Consider the following 26,331-nt stretch of genomic DNA (forward strand, 5'->3'; position numbering starts at 1 on the left):
GTGTGTGTGGTGTGTGTGAGGATGGTGTATGGGTGATGGTGTTCTGTGGCTCTGCTTCTGTCGGTGCTCTTGGGGTCTCTCTCTCTCTCAGTTGTCAATTTCTTTGAGTCGTAAAGGGTTGTGGGTAGTGTGTGTTTTTATATTGGTGGTTGTGTGGGTGTGGTGTGTGTATGTTTGTCAGGTGTGTATAGTTTAATTTGTCCAATGTAGTGTTGCTTTGTTAGGTTGTGTGTATTTTGAGCGCAGCAGTATGTACTGCCAATGGTTTACCACGGTTGAATGTCCGCCATGGTGATTCATGGGTCATAATGCTGTGGGTGTAGTTCTGTTGGCGTAACAGTGTGGGTTTTGCTACCACCAGTTTATCACTGACCTTTGGTCTGGCAGACTTGTGTGTGTGGCTGTATAGTGACGGATTGCTATTCATAATATGGGTAGCAGTAAACTGTGGCGGTGGCGTTATGTTGGTGGCAGTCGGCTGCGGTAAGCAGAACTTACCGCCAATGTCATAATGAGGGCCTATATGCCAATCCAAAAATATAATTGCAGTGGAAAGTTGTCACAATCCTTTCGGGAGGGAATTCTGAGGCTAGTCCAAAACTCTCCACCAAATAAGAAAGGTTAAGGGAAAAATAGGAATCTCCAACTAATGAGGGGGTAATTGGGGATTGAGATAGAGAAAACACGCTGGTGTGAATGTCATGTCTCTCAGGCATTTTAGGTGACTCGTACTGGCATACTTTCTGGGAGGTTGTTAAAGGAACCTCACACCACTGGCACAGCATGTCTGGCTATACTGACAAAGGTGGTCATTATGAACATGGCGGTCCGTACCATGCCGCCGGTGGTGGCAGTAAAAACTGCCAACAGAGGAGTGGTACGGACCGTCAAATAATGAACCAATAGAAACACAGGGATCCAGAAAACCACCTACCGCCAGTAGAGGAGTGCTGACGATGACAGCAGAGTCCGCCCACAGGCCATCGGGAAGACCCAACCCACCCATCAAATTATGAACCACTAGTCTGCCGCCAGTGCCGGGGTGGGGTGGGGACCACCGCCATGCACAGCCAGGCAGAAATGAACCAAATCCAATGAAACACTCACCACAGGCCCACACAACGTCCCGAAGCAAACATGAATAGAGAGCTGCAGATCATGCCAGCCCTGCTCCTTGCCATATACCTCCATGACCGAGACCGCCGCCGAACACGACGACGGTAAGTACGGCAACTTACGAAACAAGGGAGGAAAGGGCAAAGTTACATACCCACCCAGTCCACCCACCCTGCAACGCTCCCCAACCCTTACCAGCAGCACAACCCATACACCCCACAGCACGAGGTACTTACCCAACACAAGGCAAATCCAACTTGACCATAGTACATACAAATGCTCCACACCCACAAACAATGAAACAATAGACCAGGGTGCAACAGTGTGCCGCCAAAACCCAGGCCACACAGAAATATTTATTAAAGCTCACAGAGCCAACAACTCCAACAAGGCCAATGGCCAGTCCGTAGCGCTACAAGTGCCGTGGGCCACAACGGACCCAACCTGACTCCCAAAAGTGCAAGGTACTCCACCTAATGGGGCAACAAAGGGGCATCCAGGCACCTTACGGAATGGGGGCAGGGGGTGGTGGGGGTGTTGACTTGCGATGGGGGTGGGGCTTGAACTTGCGTTTGGCAGGTGGAGGGGGTGTGGGCTTGTCCTTTGAAGGATGAGGGGGTTTCTTCGAGCAGGTGAAGCCAAATGGACTTGGCTCTGCACGGGGCTTCTTCTTCTCTGGGGAGGGGCACGGGAATGTGAGGGGCGGACAGGGGTGGTCTGTGAAGTAGAAAGAGTAGAAAGGGCAAGGAGGTGTGTACGCTTAGGGAAAAGATGGGGTGGACCAGTGGGTTGGAAGAGGTCAGCACAGGAGAGGAAAAGTTTCTTCAGAGCAATTGGGGTGGTCCTGGATGAGGGCGTGGGATTGGAGGCAGAGGGTATGGACGTATGTGGTGTAGGGGTGCGTGTAGTGGGTCCAGGTGACTGGACAGTATGCTGTGTTGTGGTGGATGTGTGATGGGTGGGTGTCTTGGTGCATTTGTGTGTTTTTGGAGGAGGGGGGGTGGACACAGTGAGAGAAGACAGGCTGCCAGTGTGGATGTATGTTGTGTGGGTGTCTGCAAGTCTGGTGAGTGTGCTGCATGTGTCAACTACAGTAGTTGTGGTGAGTGCAGGTGTGGTGTCTGGGGGGCATGTATGGATGTCTGCTATTGTGGTTAGTGCAGTAAGAGGAGCAGCAACAGTGACTGAAGCTGCAGTGCATGAGGGCGTGGATGTAGAGGGCCCAGACAGTGAGGCGGAAGAGGTGGGCACACTGGGGGAAGTGGATGTTGTTGTGTGTGCATGTGTATGTTGGCTGTGTGAGTGCTTGTGGTGGGAGGTGTGGTGCTTGTGTTTTGAAGTGTGCTTCTTGTGTGTTGATGTGCTTGACTGCGTGTCAGATTGTGTGCTTTGGACGGGTGAAGGGAGTTGGGTGCTGGAAGGGGTAGAGGAGGTTGGAGGGGGGACGGAATGGCCAGGGAAACTGGCTGCCATTCAAGAGGAGGCCAGAGCCTGAAAAGATCTCTGTAGGGCAGACACGGCACTGTGAATGCCATCCAGATAGGCATTTGTCTACTGCACCTCTGATGCTAGCCCCTGGATGGCATTGACAATGGTTGTCTGCCCTACAGAGATGGTTCTCAGGAGGTCACTAGCCTCCTCTGTGAGGGCAGCAGGGCTGACTGGGGCAGGGAAAGAGGTGCCTTGGGCGAAGGAGACGCCTACCCATCTGGGTGAGTGGGTACAGGCAACTCCGCGAGGAGCAGAATGGGGGTGGCGGAAGATGTCACTGTAGTGGTGTGGCCACTAGGGTCCGCCACCGCCTGGGAGCCCATATCGGAGGAGGTATCGGAGTCACTACCTCCAGTGGTAGTTGCTTCCCCTGTGGTACTCACCTCGCCCTCCCACCCACTGGTCCCCTTGGCGTCAGATGTCTCTGCCTCCGAGGATCCGTGGGCCGCTGCCTCCCCACTTGCCGGTGCCTCAGCTCCCTCACCAGATGTTGATGCTGTACAAAACCAACACAAGAGAACAGGGATGGGGAGACAAAACAGGAGAGACACTTGTAAATAGCTGAATGACGGCACATAGTGGCCAGACATACACCCACCCAGAAGACACCCCAAACAGGCAGCACCGTTCAGTATGCCCATGGCCATGCCCCTGACTACTGACCAGAACCCTGCTCTACACCCATCCCCTGAAATACCTAAGGACCCGACGTGTGGGAGACCTGACAAAGACACCCCTACACCCTTTGGGGACCATCATGCAGATGGACAACAGTCAGAGTCCCTGCCTCTAAGCAGCATGAACCCTAACGCACAAACAGACATCTGTCCAGGCTGAAGTTTGGGGCATGAGTACTCACCCCCTTGTGACTGCTGTGCAGCCTTCAAGCGCCCATCCTGGTCTGGGCATGCCACCGCCAGAATACGTTGAATAAGGGGGGTCAGTGCCCGACGGACACCTCTTCCACGTTGGGAGGACTTCCCCAGCTGGGCCTCACAGATTTTATGCACCCAGCGAACAGGTACTCCCACCTCTTCCTGCAGTGGGTGCTCCACCGGCTGTAGACCTCCAGGGTCCACACCTCCTTGGCGATGGCATGCCAAAGTGCCCTCTTCTGGTGGGCGCTGACCTGAAAGGGTGAAACAGAAATGGAACTCAGAGATCAGGCACTTGCAAGATTAGTACAGCTGACTATTCCTCCACTATAGGACAGACAGTACTGTTAGACTTACAGGACATACGCACACAGCATGCCATGCACCATGGCCCATGCAGGCTCAGAGGTGCACACAAATGTCCTTACAACACCCTCCATTACACCCAAACAGTGCACCCCAAACTCACCTGTACCTCTGGCTGTCTGTAGAGTTTTGAGTACAGGGGCAGGACCCCGTCCACTAGCCTCTCCAGTTCCTCCTGAGTGAAGGCCAGGGCCCTTTCCCCTGCAACACGAGCCACATCCATGAGCAGAGGCAGGACACAGCAGTACAAACAGTGGAGTACCTGTTCGCACGAGATCAGGGAGTCAAGTGAAGTATAGATGACGAATTCACGTACATACGGCAGCGGTATGCACCGTCACCGCTGGTGGCGATCATGATATGCCAGGATTCCCCGTTGGCATCCATGTTAACCAATGACGGTGCGAACGGCGGTATACACTGCCTTATGCTGTTACGTCAACCGCTAGTGGTATGACGTCACTTCCACAACGACAGGCCTGGATTACAGTGGGCAGACATTTTGGCAGTAACTACGCATCTATAAATAAAATTGTGCACAATGCAGGCCCTATTTGCCACATGAAGCACCTATGCATGTGACCATTTCGTTATATAACACACATGAAAAACACTGTTCCCACAGTGAGGTGTAGATGTAGTTCTGTCAAGAACTTGTTACTGTTGAGTAACTACAATGAAGTATGCAGTGCACAATTGATGACAATGCGTGCCTATGTATGTGTGTTCATCACACCTTTTTGATATCCCTCGTAGGTACCAACCCTTTTGGCGAGGAATGGCACCATTGGTGTACAGACCACTTGTGGATATGAGGACCATGGTGGAGCATCAGATCATAATCAATTACAGACTCACACGTGTAACAATTCAGGAACTTTGTGCATTACTGGATCCTGCACTAACTCCGGGAAATCGTAATCAGCATGCCATCCCTACTGAAGTGCAGGAGCGCTCCGCACTCCATTTCCTGGCCACTGGATCATTTCAAGTGACTGTGGGCATGGGTGCTGGATTTTCACAGCCAATGTTCAGCATGGTACTGACCAGATTTCTAAATGCATTTGTAGTACACCTGCAGTCCTATGTGAGATTTCCCCAAAGTACTGACCTCCCTGCTATCAAGTCTGATTTCTATGCCTTTGCCAACATACCCCATGTTATAGGTGCTATTGATGGCACCCACATACCGATCATACCCCCAAGACTCAGTGAACAGGTGTACAGAAACAGAAAGAACTTTCATTCCATGAACATCCAATTGGTATGTACTGCAGACCAGTACATCTCACATGTGAATGTCATGTTCCCAAGTTCAGTCCATGATTCCTTTGTGCTGAGGAACAGTAGTGTGCCACAGAAGATGGAACAACTACAAGAGGACAGAGGATAGATCATAGGTAAGTGTATCTGTCGCTAACTGACACATAGCAGACAGCCAGGCTGTCTGACTAAGGGGCTTGGCAATGACTACTCTGTATTGCACTTTTTTTCTAGGTGATTCTGGGTATCCCAAATTGCATTGGCTCCTGACACCAGTGAGGAATCCTAGGACGGATGCAGAGAGGAATTACAATGAGGCCCATGGACATACTAGGAGGGTGACAGAGCGCACAATAGGTCTCCTGAAGGCTAGATTTCGTTGTCTACATATATCGCTAGGGGTTCCCTGGCCTATGGGCCTGAAAAGGTGTGTAGAATAGTGGTGGCCTGCTGCATGCTGCACAACGTGGCAGTGAGCCATTCTATCCCCCTCGTGGAGGTGGAGGGTGCTGTATGTCCTGACCAGCTACCTCAAAAAGGGGACGAGAGTGATGGTGATGATGAGTAAGGGGAAGATGTCAATTCCAGGACCCAACTGATACAACTCTACTTTCAGGAACTGTGTGGGACTTAGGGCTGACATTGGGTTTGTGACACATACTGTCAGTGTGCCTAGTCATATAGGGGGGTTTTGAATCTGAGATGTGAAACAGGGTTCAGTTCTGCATGGTACAGATTTAAATTTAGTGCATTTACTTTGGGCCCACATTTAGGCACACGGGAGTTCTTTCATGCAACGATTTGACAATAAAGTAGTTATCAGCCAGTTGCATCCATACTTCACTTTGTTCACATTTTAACATAGGGGACAGTGTTACAGGTGTGATATGTGTTTTAGTGGTGGCAGGGAGTGAATAGTGCTAATTAGAGTGATGGCAAGTCGTAAGGAGTGGGTGTCCTTAATGGCAACATGGTGGCAGCCTTGTTGGTAGCATTGATGGGTCCATCATTTCCTACATTAGTTCATTTGCCTATTAGCAATGTGTGGTGGTTGATTGAGCGGGGTGGTTGCTGTGCAGATTGTTGCTGAGTTTCTTCTTGAAGGGGGCCTTGTTCTTTGCTGGGGTTCCAGTGCCATATCTTGGCCTGAGGGTCCGTTTGGGCACCAGCTGTTGATCTTGAGGGGATGATATGGATGGCCCTTGGGTTTCCTGTGAGGGTAGTTCCTGGGATGTTTCTGATGATGGTGTAGTTGCCAGGTCGGTGTACGGTGCTGTAGTGGGGGCCTCCTGTCCTGTGTGGGTCTCAGACTGGGTTTGTACCAGCTGCTGCAGTGCTCCTGCTATGCAGGCTATTTTGGCGTTGTGCTGTTTCCACTGCTCCATGGCCTGTCAGTGGTGTTCCTGCTGCATCCTCTGACTGTACTCCAGGGTGGATACTATCTGTGCCAACCTGTCAGGGGTATGCTGGTAGGCCCACAATACCTCAGATATCACGTCCTGGGCTGCTGCATCCATCCTGTGGCCTCCACCCTGGCCCACTGAGGCCCTTTCAGTTGCCCTAGCCCCCTGTGCCTTTGTTCCCTGCACAGGTCTGGCAGTACCACTTGTACTGGGGCCCTCGCCTTCTTGCATGTTGGGAGTGGGAGACTGTGGCCTCTGTACCTGTGTTCCGCCAGCCTGTGGCCTGGATACACTGGTGTGGGGAAGCTTGCCCTGGGCTGCTGTTCTTGACTGGGCGGTAGGGGTGTCTGTGGTATCCTGGGTGGGGCTGCTGCATGGTAACAGCCCAGGACTGTGTGAGGGGCCTGCCTGCTCATCAGTGTCCAGGGATCCTTCACCAGTGTCCTGTGAGGTGCCTCTGTCTCCATGGGGAACACCGGCACTCCTTGTCCCGTACATGAGGGTGGCATGGGTGGTGGTGCCTGTTGGGGGACATGGACATGTCTGTTACAAATGAATGAACATTTAGGGTGCACAGGAGTGGGTTATTTTGTGCTGGTGTTACTTTCAGTGGCTATCCAGGGTACCTTTCTGAGGTTCACACTGCATTTTGCTTCAGGTGTGGGGTTGCATTGGGGGGGTGTAGTTCCATTGCGGATCCTTGCAGGTGTAGGTGGCTGTGCACAGGGGGAGGGATGTGGGCCTGTTAGTGGGTTTGTGGTCATGCGGGGGTGATTTCAGTGGCTGTTGTCCTGGTGGGGTATTGGTCCTGGTGGGTGTGGGTGGGATGGGGTGGTGCGTGCATTACAGGTATGGTGTATATGGGGTAAATGTGAACAATTTACCCAAGTCCATTCCTCCAGTGAGCCCAGTGAGTCCCTCAGGGTGCAGGATGGCCAGTACCTTTTCCTCCCAGTCGGTGTATTTGGGTGGTGTTGGTGGCGGTCCTCCCCCAGTCTTCTGGACTGCAATGTGGTGCCTTGATGCCATGCCCCTGACCTTCCCCCGCAGGTCGTGCCGGATGTCATCCCTGATGTGTGGATGGTGTCCCACTGCATTGACCCTGTTCACAATGGTCTGCCATCGCTCCATCTTCCTTGCGATGGGTGTGTGCTGCACCTCGGCCCCCAATATTTGTGGCTCCTCCTTCACGATCTCATCCACCATGGTCCTTAGCTCCCTTTCTGTGAGGCGTGGATGTTTGGGGGGTGACATGGTGAGTGTGGTGAATGGTGTCGGGGCTGGAAATGTGGTGAGGGTGCTCTTCTGTGGGTCAGTGTGCGTCTCGTGTATGGTGGCATTCGGTGTTTGCTTCTGGTGCTCTCCATCTTCTTTGGCACGGTTTTGTTGCAAAGGATTGTGGGGTGTGTCTAGGAGTGTTTTATGGGGTTATGACTGTGTGTCAGGTGTGTGGGTTTCACGCTTAGCCAATGTGTGCACTTCTTGCTGTTAAGTCCACTTGCCGCCTGTGGCGGTCAGCACCCCCATTGTCCGCCAAGGTGATTTGAGCATCATTATTTGGAGGGCGGGATGTGGGTGTGCTCGGCGGTGGTGAGGTGGGGAGGTCCAGCATTCCCACCGACAAGGTCATGGCGGGGACTGGTGGTCTGCTGATATTTGGTGGGGTCTGGATTTTCGTTCATTTTATGGAGGGTTTCCATTCACCACCAACGGCGGCCTTCTGTTTATCACCGCCATGGCGGTGTTTACCGCCGTGTTCATAATGACCGCCAAAGTTTGCCTTTACGTGATGCTATTTAAGGAGAAGCTGATAAGGAACCTTGCAGGAAGCACCTGTTGCTTTTCACGAACTCGGGTTCACCAGGCAATGCTGAGAGTGGTAATTAGATCCAATCATGCAGCAGATTAAGTGCTCTGAAGGGCAGATGTGAGAAAATGTAACTTTCTGTGTGGTCACCTCCATTTTTCTTCTGAATTCTATTGCTGGTTTTTAGTCTCTGCACACTGAGGCACTGTCACCTAGTGGCCAGTGTATGTGATCTACCCACTACTAAATGCAGAAAATGGCTAATTCCTGATTGGCATCTTTAGCTCTCCTGTAATAGCATACAGTGTATATACTAAACCAATGGCATGGAAAGTTAAATGCCCCCTGTAGACTACAGCACTTATTGTGCCATCCACTAGCATGACATGAAAAACATGGCTTCAGGCCTACCAATAATCCTTTGACAAGGGAACAACCTTCCCATTTAAATATTATAAAATCACCCCCAAGAATCCCAAAATATAAGGTGCCCAGGTTTCAAAAGTGGGACATGTAGAAATTTTATGTTGACATGTCTCTACATTAACACACCCCAAAAACTATTTTCAGTATAGAGGACTCTGACTTTTCAGATTAGTATATTAATTCTGCTATCGCAGGTCTAGGATAAATTAGAGAAATGGTTCAGTGAGATTAGATTCTTAGTGCACATTGAGCAAAAATAACTTTAAAAGTTACCTTGTTCCTGCCAGCAGCTGCCCCTGACAGTACTTGACAATAATGAAGTGTGAAAACTGCTCACATAGCAGAGTGAGTAGTTTAGACCCTGTAACAGGATGAGTATGGTATGAGGTATGTGACACTTGTCAGCCCAGGAAGAACTGCTGGGAGGGTTCAAGATCTTGATTTACTTTAAATGGGCAAGGCTGAGGCCTGCAGATTCACAGTTAAGTGTAACTGGGGACCTGAGAAAAGGAAGATGTTTGTGCTCTAGGCCTTCTGTAGTAAGTTGGTCACTAGTCAGTGGGAGTGGAGTCGGTCCCAGAACCAGTTTTATGTGGCTGAGGAGGAGGGGTCCGCTCATTTTTCTAAACACACTCTTGGTCAGGGGCTGAAGGCTGGAGCTTGTATTTCCCTTAGAATAGTGCTCTATGAAATAGTATGCAGTAAGGGAAACAGGATGTGCTATAAAAGTGAGTAGGATTTCCCCCATAACTTCTTTGCTGTTGTATATGGATTGTTCAAGAGTCAACCCTACCCACAGGCTACTGAGGTCACCACCAGCTTCTTCGAACACCTTCAGGACTTGCGGTAGAACAGAAGAGAACTGAATCTGCTTGAGACCTGGGAGGAGACCTGAAGGGCTGGACCTGCTCCCACTTGTATCCAGGACAAAGAAGTGGACTCCAAGGGTCAGTGGACTGACCTCGAGATCGGAAACAGGGACATCAAAAGCCTTTTCCCAGAGTGATAGTGACCAGTTGCATTTGGAAGAGGACTGGACACTGCTAATGGCCTCTGCTGGAGTGAAGCCTAACCAGTAACTGATGTGCCTGAGGTTCTGGGAGCATTGTGGTGTCCAGAAGAACTTATGCTTAAATCTTTCAAAATTGTAGTCTTTCAGACATCCGTAAGACCAGGAACAACAACACAATTCAGTCCTTCCAGGGTGTGACCTCGCTGGGCAAGAAAATCAAGTTGTCCCTCTCTGACCTTTTTATCATCTGAAAATCCAGGGGACTGGGACAGGGCATGCGAATGTTTAGGGACAAGACAGGGTGGGCCAGTGGGTTCAAACAGGTCAGCATGGGAGAGGAAAAGCTTCTTAGGTGCAGTTGGAGGGGATTTGGAGACAGGTCTGGGAGTGGAGGTTGAGGGAGTGGTGGTATGAGGTGTATGTGTGCTGGTGTGCTGGACATGGATGCAGGTGCCTGTTTAGTATGCTTATGTATGGTGCATGTGTGTGTGGTGTGGATGAGTGTCAACGTTTGAGTGTTTTGGGAGGAGGGGGGTGGACACAGTTGGAGAAGACAGGCTGCCAGTGTATGTGGATGTTGTGTGTGTGTCTGCATGTCTGGTGAGTGTGCTGCAAGTGTATGTGAATGTAGTTCTGGTGAGTGCAGGTGCGGTGTCTGGGGTGCATGACTATGTCAGCTTGTGCGGTGACTGCAAGAATGGGGGCAGCAGCAGTGACTGAGGGTGCAGTGCATGTGGGTGTGGATGGTGAGGTGAAAGACAGGGAGGAGGGGGAGGCTGACACAGTGGGGGAGGTGGATGTTGTCATGTGGGCTTTGGTATGTTGGGGGTGTGCCTGCCTTTGGTGGGAAGTGTGGCGCTTGTGTTCTCAGTGTGCTTCTTGTGTGTTGAACTGTGTGCATGGCTGTCTGTGTGTGTGCTTGGAATGGGTGATGGGAGCGGGGTGCTGGAAGGGGTAGAGGTGGTGGGAGGGAGGACGGAAAGACCAGGGACACTGGCTGTAATCAAAGAGGAGGCCAGAGCCTGAAAAGATCTCTGTAGGCCAGACATGGCACCGTAAATGCCTTCCAGGTATGCATTGCTGCATCTGGGATGCTAGCCCCTGGATGGCATTCACAATGGTTGTCTGCCCTACAGAGGTGGTTCTCAGGCGGCCAATAGCCTCCTCCGTGAGGGCAGCAGGGCTGACTGGGGTAGGGGATGAGGTGCCTGGGGTGAAGGAGACGCCCACCCTCCAGGGTGAAAGGGCACGGGGAATTTGGTGGGTAGCAACTGGGAGGGCGGTGATGATATGGGTGGGTGGCGGAAGATGACAAAGAATGGGTGGGCCCAGTAGGGTCCGCCACCACCAGGGAGCTGCCATCGGAGGAGGTATCAGAGTCACTACCTCCAGTGGTAGTTGCCTCCCTGTGGTACTCCCCTCGCCCACCAACCCACTGGTCCCCTTGACGTCGGTCGACTCTGCCTCCTTGGAACCGTGGGCTGCTGCATCCCCACTCGCCTTTGCCTCAGCTCCCTTGCCAGATGATGCTAATGTACACAGGGACACAAGAGCACAGGGGAGGGGAAACAAAACAAGACAGAAGTATGTCAATTCCAGGAAATATGTACATTTTGGGACAACTACACTCCCACCTAGCTCAGGCACAAACTCTCAGCAGACACAGCACATGTTATGAATGTGCCCCTGAATAGTAGGCATGTTCCCAGAATACACAACATATCCATCCTGAACCACTACTCTGATACACTTTATGAAGTGAACCCATGAGAGAGTATGCCAAGCCAACATATCTACAAGTTCATGAGGCTACATTGAATACAATATTACAAAAAGGGGACCCCTCACAGGCCTACAGACCCTGCCAAAACTAGCTATGACACTACCCCACGGACGTGGAGGGGGGCAGGTCTGCAGGGACACAACTGTCTATGTGCCTGGCACTACAATGAATGCAACCCTTAGCATCTAACTACGCTCATCATAGTGGCATCGCAACAGTGTTGGTAGTCACCCCCTTGTGGCTGCTGTGCTGCCTTCAAGGGCACATCCAAATCTGGATAGGCCACCACCAGAATGCAGGCCATTAGGGGGCTAAGGGTCTGACGGGCACCCCTCCCTTGTTGGGAGGCCTTCCCCAGCTGGCCCTCTCCTGTCATCTTGGCCCAGCGCCTCAGGTCCTCTCACTGCTTCCTGCAGTGGGTGCTCTACCAGTTGTAGACCCCCCAGGGTAAGCACTTCTTTGGCGATGGCTTGCCATAGTCCCCTCTTCTGCTGGGCACCGACCTGCATGGGACACACAAAGTAAACAAACATTATGACCCACAAATCACCACGGTGGACATTCAATGGAAGTAAACCATTGGCAGTACACACCGGTGCGCTCAGAGTGGCCACACCAATATAAAACAACACAACATTTGCCAAAACTAAAATCACACACCTGACACTCATACACACAACACACCCACCCACCCATAGCACTATAAAACACATACCAACATCACACACCCCTTTATGAATACCAATAAGCGCCACAAGACTAACACAAAGACCACTGAGCCAACTACACACACACACCACAAACACCCATCCATCCGTCACGCATCCCACATCCCACACCACATCGCCCTCTGCACAACACACACCACACAACACCCATGTCCCCACTAAGGCACCCCGTTTCACAGATGAGGAGTTGTGGGTCATGGTCGAGGAAATAGTCAGGGTAGAGCCACAGCTGTTTGGAGCACAGGTACAGCAAACATCCATTGCCAGGAAGATGGAGCTATGGCAGAGAATCGTGGACAGGGTGAACGCCGTGGGACAGCAACCAAGAACAAGGGATGACATCAGGAAGAGGAGGAACGACCTATGGGGGAAGGTACGTTCCGTAGCAGCAAGGCACCAGCTCGCCATGCAGAGGACTGGCGGTGGACCCCCACCTCCTCCCCCACAGCTCATTGCATGGGAAGAGCAAGTCTTGGCAATCCTGCATCTGAGGGACTCACGAGAGTAGCTGGAGGTCTGGAAACTGGTAAGTTAAGATTTACTAATCACCCCCCATACCTGCATGCCATCCTACCCCCTCACCCTCACTCCCATCCCATCAGTCCACTCCATCCGACACACTGCACCTACACATCTGAATAACCCCAATACCAAGCCCTGCATGCTATACCAATGCATGTACAGCCCTCCCAGCCCTGCATGGACACCCATCACCAAAGCATGCACAGCATGGAGAACTAACAATCACACAATCCATCACCATACACAAACAAAGGTGGCAGGGCAACAGCAACAATAGAGGGGAAGCAAGGAATGTACAATATGTCACAGACATGAAGTATAATACATCACTTACATCCCCAGAGGTGCCCAGCAAAGTTCAGCTGCGAGGAGGTGCCACGACTAACCAGTCCCCCAGCAGAAGATGCCCCCAGTGACAACAGTAACTCAGGGCTTCAGGGCCTGGATGAACTACCTGGACCTTCATTTTCCCTAAAACAATGGTCTATGGTTTCTCCAACTGCATCTTGGAAAAAAGGTTCTTTAAGCAATAGGAATTAAGTTTCCAAGTCGGAATGGAGGGTCTAATCATGCCCCAGGCAAAGGTTACTGTCAGTGGGTTATGATATGAATATGTTCTGGCAAGGTATTCTGCTGAGGTGGCCTTGCGCTATAGGGTTGTGGTGCAAAGAATCTTATCTAGGAGAACATGTAGCAAATAGACCCCTGAATAGTATGGGTATTCTCTCTCCAAGGGGTGTTGGAGTCTTGTGTATTATGTTTCTCTGATTTAGTAATCCTGGTCCCCTGCAGTAGAACCATGTGTATCTTCTTCCTCTTCAGGAATGTCTGCATATTTAGTTCCTCATTATGCCACTAGTGGCAAATGCCACTTACCGCCGTGGTGACGGCTGCCAACATACCACCACAGTGGCGAGTATCTGTTCACCATATTATGACACACACACACCAAACCGACAGAATACTGCCACATACACAAATCTCCCAGCCCAAAGGTCAGTGGTAAAGTGTTGGTACTAACACCCATACCGTTACACCAACAAAACGACAGTGTGGGTGCCCCGTACACAAATGCCATGCCCGGTCATACTGACATCGCCCATGGAGACATGCAAATGAACAAATAACAAGCAGAAACTGCCAGACACACAATGGGTGAGCATTCACACAGCAAACAAAAATGTATAAAGGCAACCGCCACAATCAGACACATCTAAGGAGGACAGATAGCCACTCACCTGCTCCTCTGGTCGCCCATACAACTAGGCATACAGGGGTAGGACCTCGTCCATCAACTTCTCAAGTTCCCCACGGTGAAGGCCGTGGCCCGTTCCCCTGTCACACGCGCCATCTCAGGGACCAGAGTCAGGACACAGCAGCACAAGCAGTGGAGTTCTTCCCTTCATGTAATACAGGATTCAAGTGTCAAGTGTCTGTCAAAATGGCGGTAGATACCACGCCGGTGTGCACCGTCACTGCCGGCGGCAATCATGATTTGCCCAGGTTGACAACCATGTAATCCAATGATCAGGTGCACGGCGGTGAACCCCTCCACCATGACGACTAACGCCAGCGGACTGAAGTCACTTCCACACTACAATACCTGGATGGCAAGAGGCTGCCATTTTGCTTCCACCACGTCTCCATAGCCTGGCCGGGGGCCTCATCCACGGCCCCATTCTCTCTCCTCTTCATCGATTACTTACACGAGTACTGGTTCCCCACATGTACTCATGGTTGGAAGTGTGTCTACACTGTGATGCCATTATGACTGAGATACCTTATCACACATTAGCCTGACAGACTACATCATTCTTTGTTTGTGTGTGTGTTACCTATTTGTCGCATTGTAGAAATGTAGTGTGACACCATGGGGGTCATTCTGACCCTGGCGGTCCATGACCGCCATGGCGGAGGGCGGCGGAAGCACCGCCAACAGGCTGGCGGTGCTTCCTGGGCTATTCTGACCGCGGCGGTAAAGCCGCGGTCAGAAAAGGGGAACCGGCGGTTTCCCGCCGGTTTTCCCCTGGCCCAGGGAATCCGCCATGGCGGCGCTGCTTGCAGCACCATCATGGGGATTCCGACCCCCTTCCCGCCAGCCTGTTTCTGGTGGTGTCCACCATGGGTACAGACCCATGTGGCAAGGGAGAGCCCAATCTGTTTACAGACCCCTACTAGATCTGGCCACCATGGAGGAACGTCACATCATCATAACTTACTGACTTAGTCGAGCTACAATCCTTGACCTCTGTGCAGTAATGGATCCTGTTCTGAAGCGGGGCAATCGGAATCAGCATGACATACCTACGACTGTGCAGGTGCTATCTGTGCTCCATTTTTTGGCCACAGGCTCATTTCAAGTGACAGCGGGCATGGTTGCAGGGGTATCTTAGCCAATGTTCAGCCACATCTTGTCCAATTTTGTGGATGCATTTGTTCAACACTTACAAAGTTATGTCCAGTTTCCCCAAAGGGCTGATCTCACCGCCTTCAAATCAGGATTCTATGCCTTTGCTAATATCCTCCATGTGATAGGTGCCATTGATGGAACCCACATGGCCCTCATACCCCCAAGAGTGAATGAACAGGTGTATCGGAATCACAAGAACTATCACTCCATGAATGTCAGATTGGTGTGTACTGCTGATTAATACATTTCACGTCAATGCAAGGTTCCCAGGATCAGTCCTTGATTCATTTGTTTTGAGAAACAGCAGTGTGCCACACATGATGGTACAACTACAGTGGGCCAGAGCTTGGCTCATAGGCGAGTGTGTATGACATTGGATCAGTGACATAGCTGACAGCCAGAATGTATGTCAGTAAAATGTGTGTGTTTCAACCCTCTTTTGCCAACAGTTGCAGGGGATTCTGGGTACCCCAACATGCAATGGCTCCTGACACCTGTGGGGAATCCCAGGATAGATGCAAAGAGGAATTATAATGAGGCCCATGGTCATACTAGGAGGGCAACAGAGCACACCATAGGACTCCTGTAGCAACATTTTGTTACTTCTATCTCTCTGGAGGATCCCGGTGCTATGTCCCTGACAAGGTGTGTAAGATAGTGGTGGCCTGCTGCATGCTGCACAACTTGGCTGTGAGAAAACCTATCCCACTTCTGGAAGAGGAGGGTGCTGTCCAACCAGCCCTGGAGCCTCAGAGGAGAGATGAGAGTGATGGTGAAGAAGAAGAGGGAGAAGATATCAACTCCAGGACCGAGCTAATTAGCCTATACTTCCAGTGACTCTCAGGTAGTGTTCTATGATGCTGATGACGTCACGGCATTGTTTCAGTCTGACTCATGTAATAAGTACTGTGGTGTCCTTTACCAGTGAAAATGCAAAATCATGACTGAAGTGGCAGATGCCAGTGCACACAATGGGATGTACAGTGTGACATACTTCAGACACAACAGTGTGTTGAATGTCCTCCTGCAATAAAAGTGGCATTATGATGGTAACTGGCTAATGCATTCACATTCACAATTGAAATCTCATATTGATTAAGGACAGATAGTTTGAGCGCACAGGTGTATTTATTCAAAGTCAAAACATGCATGAGTGTTGGGACAGTGAAAGGGAGTGGACACATGATGAACAACATACTCTGGTACATATGCTCAGCTGTTGGTTTCACAGGGGTATCATCCATGGGGCTATTGGAAGTTGGTGAAGTGGCATGTCAACGAGATAGCTCAGTGGCACACAAGGGAGACAGTTCAGAGCAAAGTCACTTCCTGGCGCTGGGCTTAGTCTTGGCTGGTGTTTCAGTGGGATATCTGGGTCTGACGGCACGTTTGCAAAGGTGCAGCTGGGATGCATGGATAGTTGTGCCGGTGTCCTGTGAGTCCTCTGGCAGTGTCACCTCTCCAGTAGCTGATGCAGATGTGGATGGCAGGCCAGTGTCCTGGCTAGTGGTAGGGGCCTGCAGGTGTGTGGAGGACTCAGGCTGGCTGTGATACTGGCTCTGCAGCATCCCTGCAATGGAGGCCATGGTGGCATTGAGCCGTTTCCATTGCTCCATGGCCTCCTGGTGGTGTGCTACCTGCAGCCTATGATTCTGCTCCAAGGTGGCCAGGATCTGGCCCATCCTGTCCTGGGAATGGTGGTATGCTCCCAGGACCTCAGATAAGGTGTCAAGGGGGGGGGGTTTCTGGAGGGTGACTGTCCAGGGGTGTGGGATGGGCCAGGGATTTTCTCTGTATCCAGACATCCCTCTGCACTTTCCTGGGTTGGGTCTCTGTCTTCTGGTGGTGGACTGGCACTCCTTGACGTCTCTGTCTGGGTGGCAGGGGTGGTGGTGCCTGTGTGTGAGAGAATAGAGATGTGGGTGTCCTGTACTTTTTTGTCAATTGCAGCACTGGTCAGCACTAATTGATGGTTGGATTACCATGTAGTGGCATGCAAGGTCCCTTTGTGTACATTTAGGTGTATTTATTGAGGGGGTGGTGGTGCATTGTGGGTGTTGTGGTGTTAGTGGGATTCCATGCATGGGTTGGTGACTATGCACAGGGGGCTGGATGGTGATTTGTTTGTGGGATTGTGGGCATGCAGGTGACTTGGACATGAGTGTGTGGGTGTTGTGGACTGGGTAGGTGATGGGGTCCTGGTGGTAGTGAGAGGGATGGGGTGATACATGCATTATAGGTCTGGTGTCTGTTAAGGCATTGTAGTTGACTTACCCTAATCCAGACCTCCAGTGAGTCCAGTGAGGCCCTCCGGGTGCAGGATAGTCAGGACCTTCTCCTCCCAGTCTGTGCATTTGGGGGGAGGAGGTGGGGGATCACCGTCAGATTCTGTACGACGATGTTGTGCCTGTATGCCATGTACCGGACCTTCCCGCGCAGGTCGTTCCATCTCTTCCTGATGTCCTCCCTTGCGCGTGGATGGTTTCCCACTGCGTTGACTTTGGTGACAATCGTCTGCCATAGCTCCATCTTCCTGGCCACAGGTGTCTGCTGTACCTGTGCCCCGAATAGGTGTGGCTCGACCCTGAGTATTTAATCCACCATGGTCCTTAGCTCCCTGTCTATGAAGCGGGGGTGCTTGGGAGCGCCATGGTGTGTGTAGTGGGTGGTGTGCTGTAGGTGTATTGGTGAGGGTGCTGTTGTGTGGTTGGGTGTGTGGCTTGTGATGGTGGTTGTGTTATGTATGAGTTTTCATGGTGTTTTTGTGTGTGTGACTTGTGTGATGGTTATTTCAGTGTATGCATGTTGTGTTGTCAATATCTGTCGTGGTATTGGCATTGCAAAGGATTGTGGGGAGCGTATGTGTGTGTTTTAAAGTGTTATGGATGTGTGTCAGGTGTGTGGTTTTGAACATGCCAATGTGTGCATTTGTTGTTGGCGGGTCCCATTGCTGCCCGTGGCTGTCCGTACCACCAATGATCTTTCGACATTCACTGTCCGACAAGCTGATTTTCGTGGGAGGGGTGTTTCGTTCACCATCCGCACGGCGGTCGGTGGTGATTGCCACCAAGTTCATAATGAGGGCCAACGCGTCAAAAGTATCCAGCTGACAAGAGGAGCACCCAGAGTGCCAAATTTGCCTTTTCCTCTCTCAGCTTTTCCTCCCAAAACCAACAGCTTCAGTGGGACCTTACTCAATTCCTATCTGACTTTAAAGAGTCCTAGCCGGAAACAGCCTGCTGTTTTGCCCCCCTATGGAGGATTTCAACTTCCATTTTAGAGACTCTCGGACAGTTGTAGATTTTCCCGGAGCGGGTACTTCTTTGCAACTGCACAGAGTACCCTGTATGCCAGACTCGTATTCCACTTGCTCAAGTTTGAGTAGGGGAGACTGCCAGGTCAGGGTAATCTTTCCTCTGACAGCCAGAAGGAATACGGGCCATTGACGGTGAGACACCCGAATGTCCAACCTATTTAGATTGGGCTGTTGGATGGCTTTTTTACTGCCCACCACTGCCAGGAACATTCTGGCGGTGAGGAACAGTAAACATAAAACAAGCATTTGCAATGCAATTGGTCTCGCATTTGCTAGAGTTAGAGCTGTTGGCACTGGAAATGAAAAAACATTTTACCCATGTGTTTTGGTTTGGAATGGGGAGGATGTATGTGTTGTGGCATGGAATTTTGTGGCTATGTTGTCTTATGTAATGCTATGATTTGTTATGTTAAAATATTCTATGTTGTATTATGCTAAGCTATGTTGTGTTATGCTATGCTACGTTGTCTTATGTTGTGTTCTGCTATGATAGGCTATGTTGTCTTATGTTGTGTTATGCTAGGCTATGTTGTCTTATGCTATCTGGTCTTATGTTATGGTATGTTATGTTGTGTTATGTTATGCTGTGTTGTGTAATGTTGTGTTGTTATGATAGGCTATGTTGGGTTGTGTTATGTTGTGTAATGTTATGCTATGTTGTCTTATGTTATCTTGTGTTATGTTATGCTACGTTGTGTTATGTTTTGATAGGCTATGTTGTCTTATGTTATGTTTTGTTATGTTGTGCTATGTTATGTTATGCTGTGTTACAATATGCTATATTGTGTGATATTATGCTATGCTATGTTGTGTTATGTTATGCTATGGTGTGTTATGTTATGCTATGTTATGTTGTTATGTTGTGCTATGCTATATTGTGTTATGTTTTGCTGTGTTATGTCATGTTGTGTCATACTATGTTGTGTTGTTATGCTATGCTATGTTGTTATGCTATGCTATATTGTGTTATGTTGTGTTATGTTGTGCTATGTTATGCTATGTTGTGTTGTGTTATGTTGTGCTATGTTATGCTATGCTATGTTGTGTTATGCTATGTGGCGTTATGTTGTGCAACTGCTTGTAACTCTGTATTTCTTGTAATGAAACTCGTTTTAGTCTAAAGTCTGTAATACCTTATGGTAATGTCCGCACTATGTAAATAGGGAACATAAATAACTCCAACATAGTAGTTTGTTTTCGTATTTGAAGATACGGGTGGTATGCATATGTGCAGGAACTAAATGCACACATTTGCGTTCTGAAGCTATATGTGCACTCTTCTAATTTTCAGAGAAACACATTACATTTCACAGAGGACTTGTGTGAGTGTCATAAACAATACCCAAATGAGAAAACATTGTGTGAGCTTCTTGTTTCCCATAAAGGTGAAGTAGCTCTATGAGTTAAGCTTTCCAATTCCAGAGGAGAGTGTACTGTGTGTTAAATGGCTTCACTGACTTTGGAAAGGAAGGTACCTCAGTGAGTTTGACGGGATAAGATTCTGCGCAGAGAGATGAAGGTGCCTGCTAAAAGGCTGTTCTCCTGACTGGCTTTCAGATAAGCTAGTTTGAAATGCCAGCCTTCTTGGGTGATATGCGGAGAGAAGAGATGGCAGCTCTGTTAGCTTGAGCTCAGATTCCACTGCTGCTGTTTGAAACGGTGAAATAATGTCAGCTCTCTCCGGCGATATGCAGAGCGGACAAATCACGTTTCAAGTTACAAGGCTGCGCTACTAGAGGTAGCTCAGTTTCTTTCATGATCGTTTGAAATGGTGACATGCGCCCCCGTTCAGATGCTATGCGACAGGAGAGTTAGTGCATATGAATTATCTGCCGTTTCAGCGAAGTCCAGTTTCCTCAGTGATTGATTGAAATGATTGCAGATCGGCCCTTCGACCGTGACATGCTAAGAGGAGAGGTGGCAGTACACAGGACAAGCATTTTCAGTGCAACTGGTTTCACATTTGCTCTGGTTAGAGCTATTAGCGTTGTAAACTCCTAACTGAACTTTTCTTGCCACGCAAATTGCAAGGAAAACAAGCATTTGGAATGCAATAGTCTTGTGTTTGCTCGGGTTAGAGCTCATAGCGTTGTAAATTACTGACTGGACTTTTATTGCCACACAGACTGAAAATAACAAGAGGAAGAGAGCGAGAGCGAGCTGGCCCTGGAAAAGCCCCCCTCTCATGTTGGTTTATGTTTACAGAGGGAGCTGGTGAGGAGGAGGGACTGAACACACACCCACAGTGCAAGGCAAACAGGCCAACACTGAAACAAAAAATCCCCTTCAAACGAGATAAACAGGACATAGCGTCATTACACAGTGCTTTGTGCTGCTCCCAAAGTGAAAAAAGGCAGGACAAAGAGGCAGAACTGACCACTAGCAAGCAAGGATTTTTGGAGGACACTGCAACTAACAAATCAAAACGATGGAACTCACTCTATTGCATACTTTAGTATGCAGCAGGCCGAATGCTAGTGCTCGACCTAAAAATGACTTCATCACTATGACAGAAAACTCCAGTTGTGTTGTGGCCATTAGTCGTTACCTTTTGAAAAACATGCTTCTAGTTTAGGAGTTTTAAAAACTTTAAAAAGTTTGTTGTAAGTGTCTGTCACCAATGACAGACACTCACCAAACTCATAAATAGCTTTGTATGAACCGCTATGACAGTGGTTCATGCAAACAGAGAGTTCACAGCAGGGGGAATTTTGCAGGAGGAATAAAGGCAGTAAGGTATCCATAAAGCCCTCTGAACCCTGACTACCTTTACTCAGTCTGCCAAACTCTAAATCGGGCCATAGGTCAGAAGGTGAAAACTTTGACCAGGACAAAACTGCTTTGTGTATCTGTCATGCATTCCATCGCAGCCGGTTTGAAATCGCTCCTAGGTCCCAGTCACACACTAACAATACTTGCAATTAGCGCTTTACTTTTTCTTAGATATTTTTTTCCTTAAATCTTTCAAAAATGAATATCTCTGGCTCCCCATATTGAATTTTTGTTGTCATTTTGTTAGTTACATTTTCAAAGTTTTACAAATTGTAGTGGGATTTTTATTATGTTGTGTTTTTGACTTTTTAACTGTTCAAATACTTCTAAATGCTTTGCACATTTTCTTTAAGTTAAATATGTCTGCTCTGTGGCGCAGCTACCAGGTGTTTAGCTCAGGTTTAAATTATTGAAACCTTTGTCTTCACCTAACAGGTTAATGACTTTATTACTTTTGGTGCAGTATCATTCACCCCAATTAATAATTCACTTTCTTAAAGTAGACATTCCTAGGCATACAAAGGCAGAAAAAAAGGAAAATACATGGAAAAACAAAAAAATAAAATAAAACAAATATACAGGTAAACACCGAAATAGTGATCAAACTAAATGAGAGGGAATCATACAAATAGGCATGTGCTAGGCAGCTTGCTAGTGTCACTCGACTGTTTAACTTACTCAGGATGACATCTTAGTACCGTCTGATTGGCTTACCTTCGCTGTTTGACTTGGAAGACTCAGTTCCTGTCTCTCAGCCCCCAGTCTGCCATGAACTGGTCTTCACAGTCACCATGATTGTAGCATTCTCATTTTTCCCTTATTCACATTTTCCACCTTTGGGCAAGCAAACCTCACCTGCGTTGTTCCAGAGTCATGGCAAAAGTATGGCAGAATTATAACTACACAATGGCAAATGCCACAGTGTGATCTGAAACGGAGAAACCACAAAGGGACTTGGAATTTTCACTGGACCAATGTAGTGGCAATGGATTAAAACATCACTCTAGGTTTTAACCACAGTTATCCCATTATGCATGTGACACCTTTCACGTTGTGATTTCAGATTTGAAAAGTCTAAGATACTACAGAGGTGGCAGAGACAAAAGATCGATTCTTTCTACTGAAAATACAAAAGCAATTGCTTCATTAAAGGATTATAAAAACATTATAATCAAATCATCAAATAAGGCAGCAACTTAAGGTTGTGGCCATGGGGTATGTATATACAGGAATCTGAACACAGACTGTTCGGTCCATTGTGCTATGAACGTTTTGAGAGACTGTAATATGTAGGACTGCACAGCTCATATATTGGAATGTTATGTGAGTGAAGAAATTATGGTGTCTTGGAATTTGAACCATCTCTGTTTTTGAAACATGATACTCCTGTAATATCTACATTTTATCTGTTGCTAAAGACACTTAAGGACCAACAAAATCCACTTGGTAGACTAATCATATCAGCGATTGAAAGCCTTCTCACAAACTCCTCTGCCTATATAGATACCTTCTTGAGCCCCTTATATGGAAACTGCCATCCCATATATTTACAGGAATGCAAACTACTTATTCGTAGCAATGGATGTCTCTATAAAAGCATTCAACATGACGATGGTTTGTGATCATGTAGATTTTTTAGGGCACAACCAATACATGAGGTTGAACATAGATCAGTACAGTGGGTTAAAGGGAGAAACTGTTATGAACTGTGATACGTCCCCAAATATGGCAAATTTTGGAAACAGTACACATTTTCAATGAAAAGGTGAACTGTAATGATTTGCATCTGCCTTTACACATCAAGCCAGCAGAAGGATACTGAGTTTCTAGATTTTCAATTAATAGCACATAATAACAATGTGCAATTTATATTGTAGAGGAAGTCAAGTGCAGGAAACAGTTATTACATGCAACAAGTTTTTCTCTTCATGCTTAAAAGTGGAGAACGCTTGTGAGGAACTGCTCAGGGTAAGCAGTAATTGTAGTACATGTTAATCCTTTCAATTGAAAAAAGAGAGGCTGTTTAGGTGATCATAGGAAAGATCTACAAACTGCAGCAGAGAAGGATCAGTGTAGAAAGAAAGACAACATTGTTCTTTTGTTCCACCAATAAAGGCCTATGAACACACAATGAGACACACAATATTAGAATTATTACAGTCCATAGCAGTGGTTCCCAACCTTTTGATTTCTGTGGACCCCCACTTTAACATTGATGGAACCCAGGGACCCCCACTAAATCATCATAGGAATCCGGGGACCCCCGCCTGAGTCATTACTGGAAGCTGGGGACCTAATTTGTCAATATTTGTTCATATTTTTTCATTTTCTAAGCTCTCGTGGATCTCCTGAGAAGGCTTCACAGACCCCCAGGGGTCCCCGGACCACAGTTTAGGAACCACTGCTCTATAGTATGAAATCGCAACAAATCAGAAGAATCCTACAAAAGCATTGCAACATTTTGAAAACAGGTCCAGCAGTATGGACTGATGCTTTATACAGAACTCTAATGCTCTAGACAGAACTCTCACAACCTTTCGGAGAGCTAGATCATTGAGGGAATAGTTAGTAGAAACTCACTTGTTTAATACTATATAGGGTACATGGTTAACAGGTGAACTGGGCTTTTACATGTGCAACACTTGCAAGGCCTGTAAACATGGCATCATAGGTTGCAAGTCTTGCAGTTAACCTCCTGCTCTAGTTACACATAAGATAAACAGGGGTCTGAATTTCTGTTTTGATATATTCATCATCGAAGACATTTGTGGTCAGTACTATTTTTCCTGGAAGAGCTCTGGAAATTAGGTCAATCCTTGAAGTTAATAGGAAATACCAGTGGCAAGACACTTCGAAAGGTATGAAGGTGATGAACATAGGCTAATCTTTTTTGCACACAAAGAGGCACATTTTCATGCCCCTGGTGCCACCAGAGCATCCCAGCGACGCTCCAGTGGTGCTGGGCACGCAGAATATTTACAAGGTGGCACTAAGCCACTTTTTGTGGTTTACTGCTGCCTTGCAAATGTGGGCCCCTCTGACGCAGTTTTCCGTGGCAGAGCAGCGGGCAATGGGTGTTGCTGGGGGTGTTACAAGGAATCGTAAATCTGAGGCAGTGCCAAAAACTAGCGCCACTCAAGGCACACCAAGGAGACATACTTTTATTTCTCCTAATTTTTGCATTTTATATGTGTGCTGCATTCTGCACATAAATAATAATTTAATAATGAGGATTTGCTACTTCAATGTGTGCTGCGTTCTGCAGCACACACATAGAAGTGCCTAATCGCCATTGTAGAAAACAATCATTCCCTTCAACGGATATACCCTTGCACTATGGTGCAAGGACGCCTGCACTGCCGTTGGCTGCTAAATTTAGCACCAGTGCTAGGGGAAACACATCGATTTGCCACATTTATGTAAATACAGCGCATCTCTTGGTTTTGGAACTGACGCAGCACAGCGCTGCCAATTTAGGCGCCGCACCGTGCTGAGCCTGTTTAATGTAAATATGCCCCATAGTGTGCGCAAAATTTAGCGGGCAGTGGTTGAATCTTGACATGTAGATTGAAGTCTAGATATACAATTGTGGTTGTTAAGGGTGACTCCTTGGGTTTCAATACTGAGGAAGAACAGTGTGTGCACCTTTGAAATGTGCCTCTTGCCCAAATGTTATGTGATCTACACTAATATTCTCTTTTGAATGCCAAGATCTGTTACTGTCTGAAAAGTGTTTTTAATCTAATTGTTGTTTTAAATGTCGAGGGAAAATTAACAAAGAAACACTTTGAACTAATGTAGACATCGATCAGTGACAGATTAGTTGATGGACTCCACCCACAGCGGTATAATTTCTAAGCATTACAATAATTTCTGAAAGCTGCTCCTGAGGTAGGTTGCCGACTTTGCCTGACGTTCTAATTATTACCATGTTTTACTGCCTCTAACGGTAATTTATTTTACGATTCGCTTTGGAGTTTGTTCATATTATTTTGCTACATAGAAGGACTACTATGAGTCAGTTTATGACGATAACACGTGGTATGATAATAATCACAGCAAGGATCGTGATCTTGAGAGTAGGGAAGCTAAAGTAAAGCAATGTGTTTTAGGGAAGAATGGGTATTTTGTTATGTTTATCATTTGTGCAAAGTTCTTTTATCAGATTTTATGGTTTGGAAACCTAATTCAGTTTTTTCTTGTCATATGACCTTTTCAACAAGCCCTGGTTAGTCAAGACATAAGTGGGATTGTGTGTGTATTCATAAAATTGTGCATTACAAACCAAGTCCAAAATTCGGATCTATGCCTGAATTTATATGTATATATTGCTATAGTGCTATTGCCTTTGAAACAATTTTGATATCACTGGTTAAAGTGCCTTTTCATGTCTTAAGCTAACAAGGCCGCAGATAGGCATCAACGCCATCTTGTTCAAAATGGATGTCTTACCCTGCAGGTCCACTATTTATTATTTTTGCTGGACACAATCAATCAAATTCATGTTTGTTTATTTCCATTGATGTTGTTCTCGAATATGTTTTCCCAACATGGGCTCAGTAATGGTTAGACTGCCTAGGGTCTCTTACTCCTGCTAGATGGACTGCAATCATTCACAATGGTTCACTGTTGTTTTGCGTTGGAAAGGGAGTTATTAATAGGTGGAGATATGCACCTTCAGCTAGTAATAATACCACAATCATTAATAAGGTCTGGTCACGTTTCCATAAATTAATCCTTGCTCAATCCTTGGTAGCTTGGCAGCGATCAGTTAGGCTGAACGCAGGAGATGGATAAGAGCAAAGCATCTAATATCACTAAAGCAGTAAATAAGTAAAAGGCACAACACAATAAAAATCCAACACCAGGTTATAAAAATAGAGTTTAGATAATATGTTTATCTTTAAAATTACACCAAAACGACAAAAATCCAATGTAGGAATACAGAGACATCGATTTTCGAAAAGAAATTTGAAAATGTGCATTTTAGCTCCAGAAAGCATAAAGCGCCAACTGCAGCTATCTGGTTGTGCTGGACAGG

This window comes from Pleurodeles waltl, chromosome 4_2 (assembly GCF_031143425.1).
Source record: "Pleurodeles waltl isolate 20211129_DDA chromosome 4_2, aPleWal1.hap1.20221129, whole genome shotgun sequence".
In the NCBI taxonomy this organism is placed as follows: Eukaryota; Metazoa; Chordata; class Amphibia; order Caudata; family Salamandridae; genus Pleurodeles; species Pleurodeles waltl.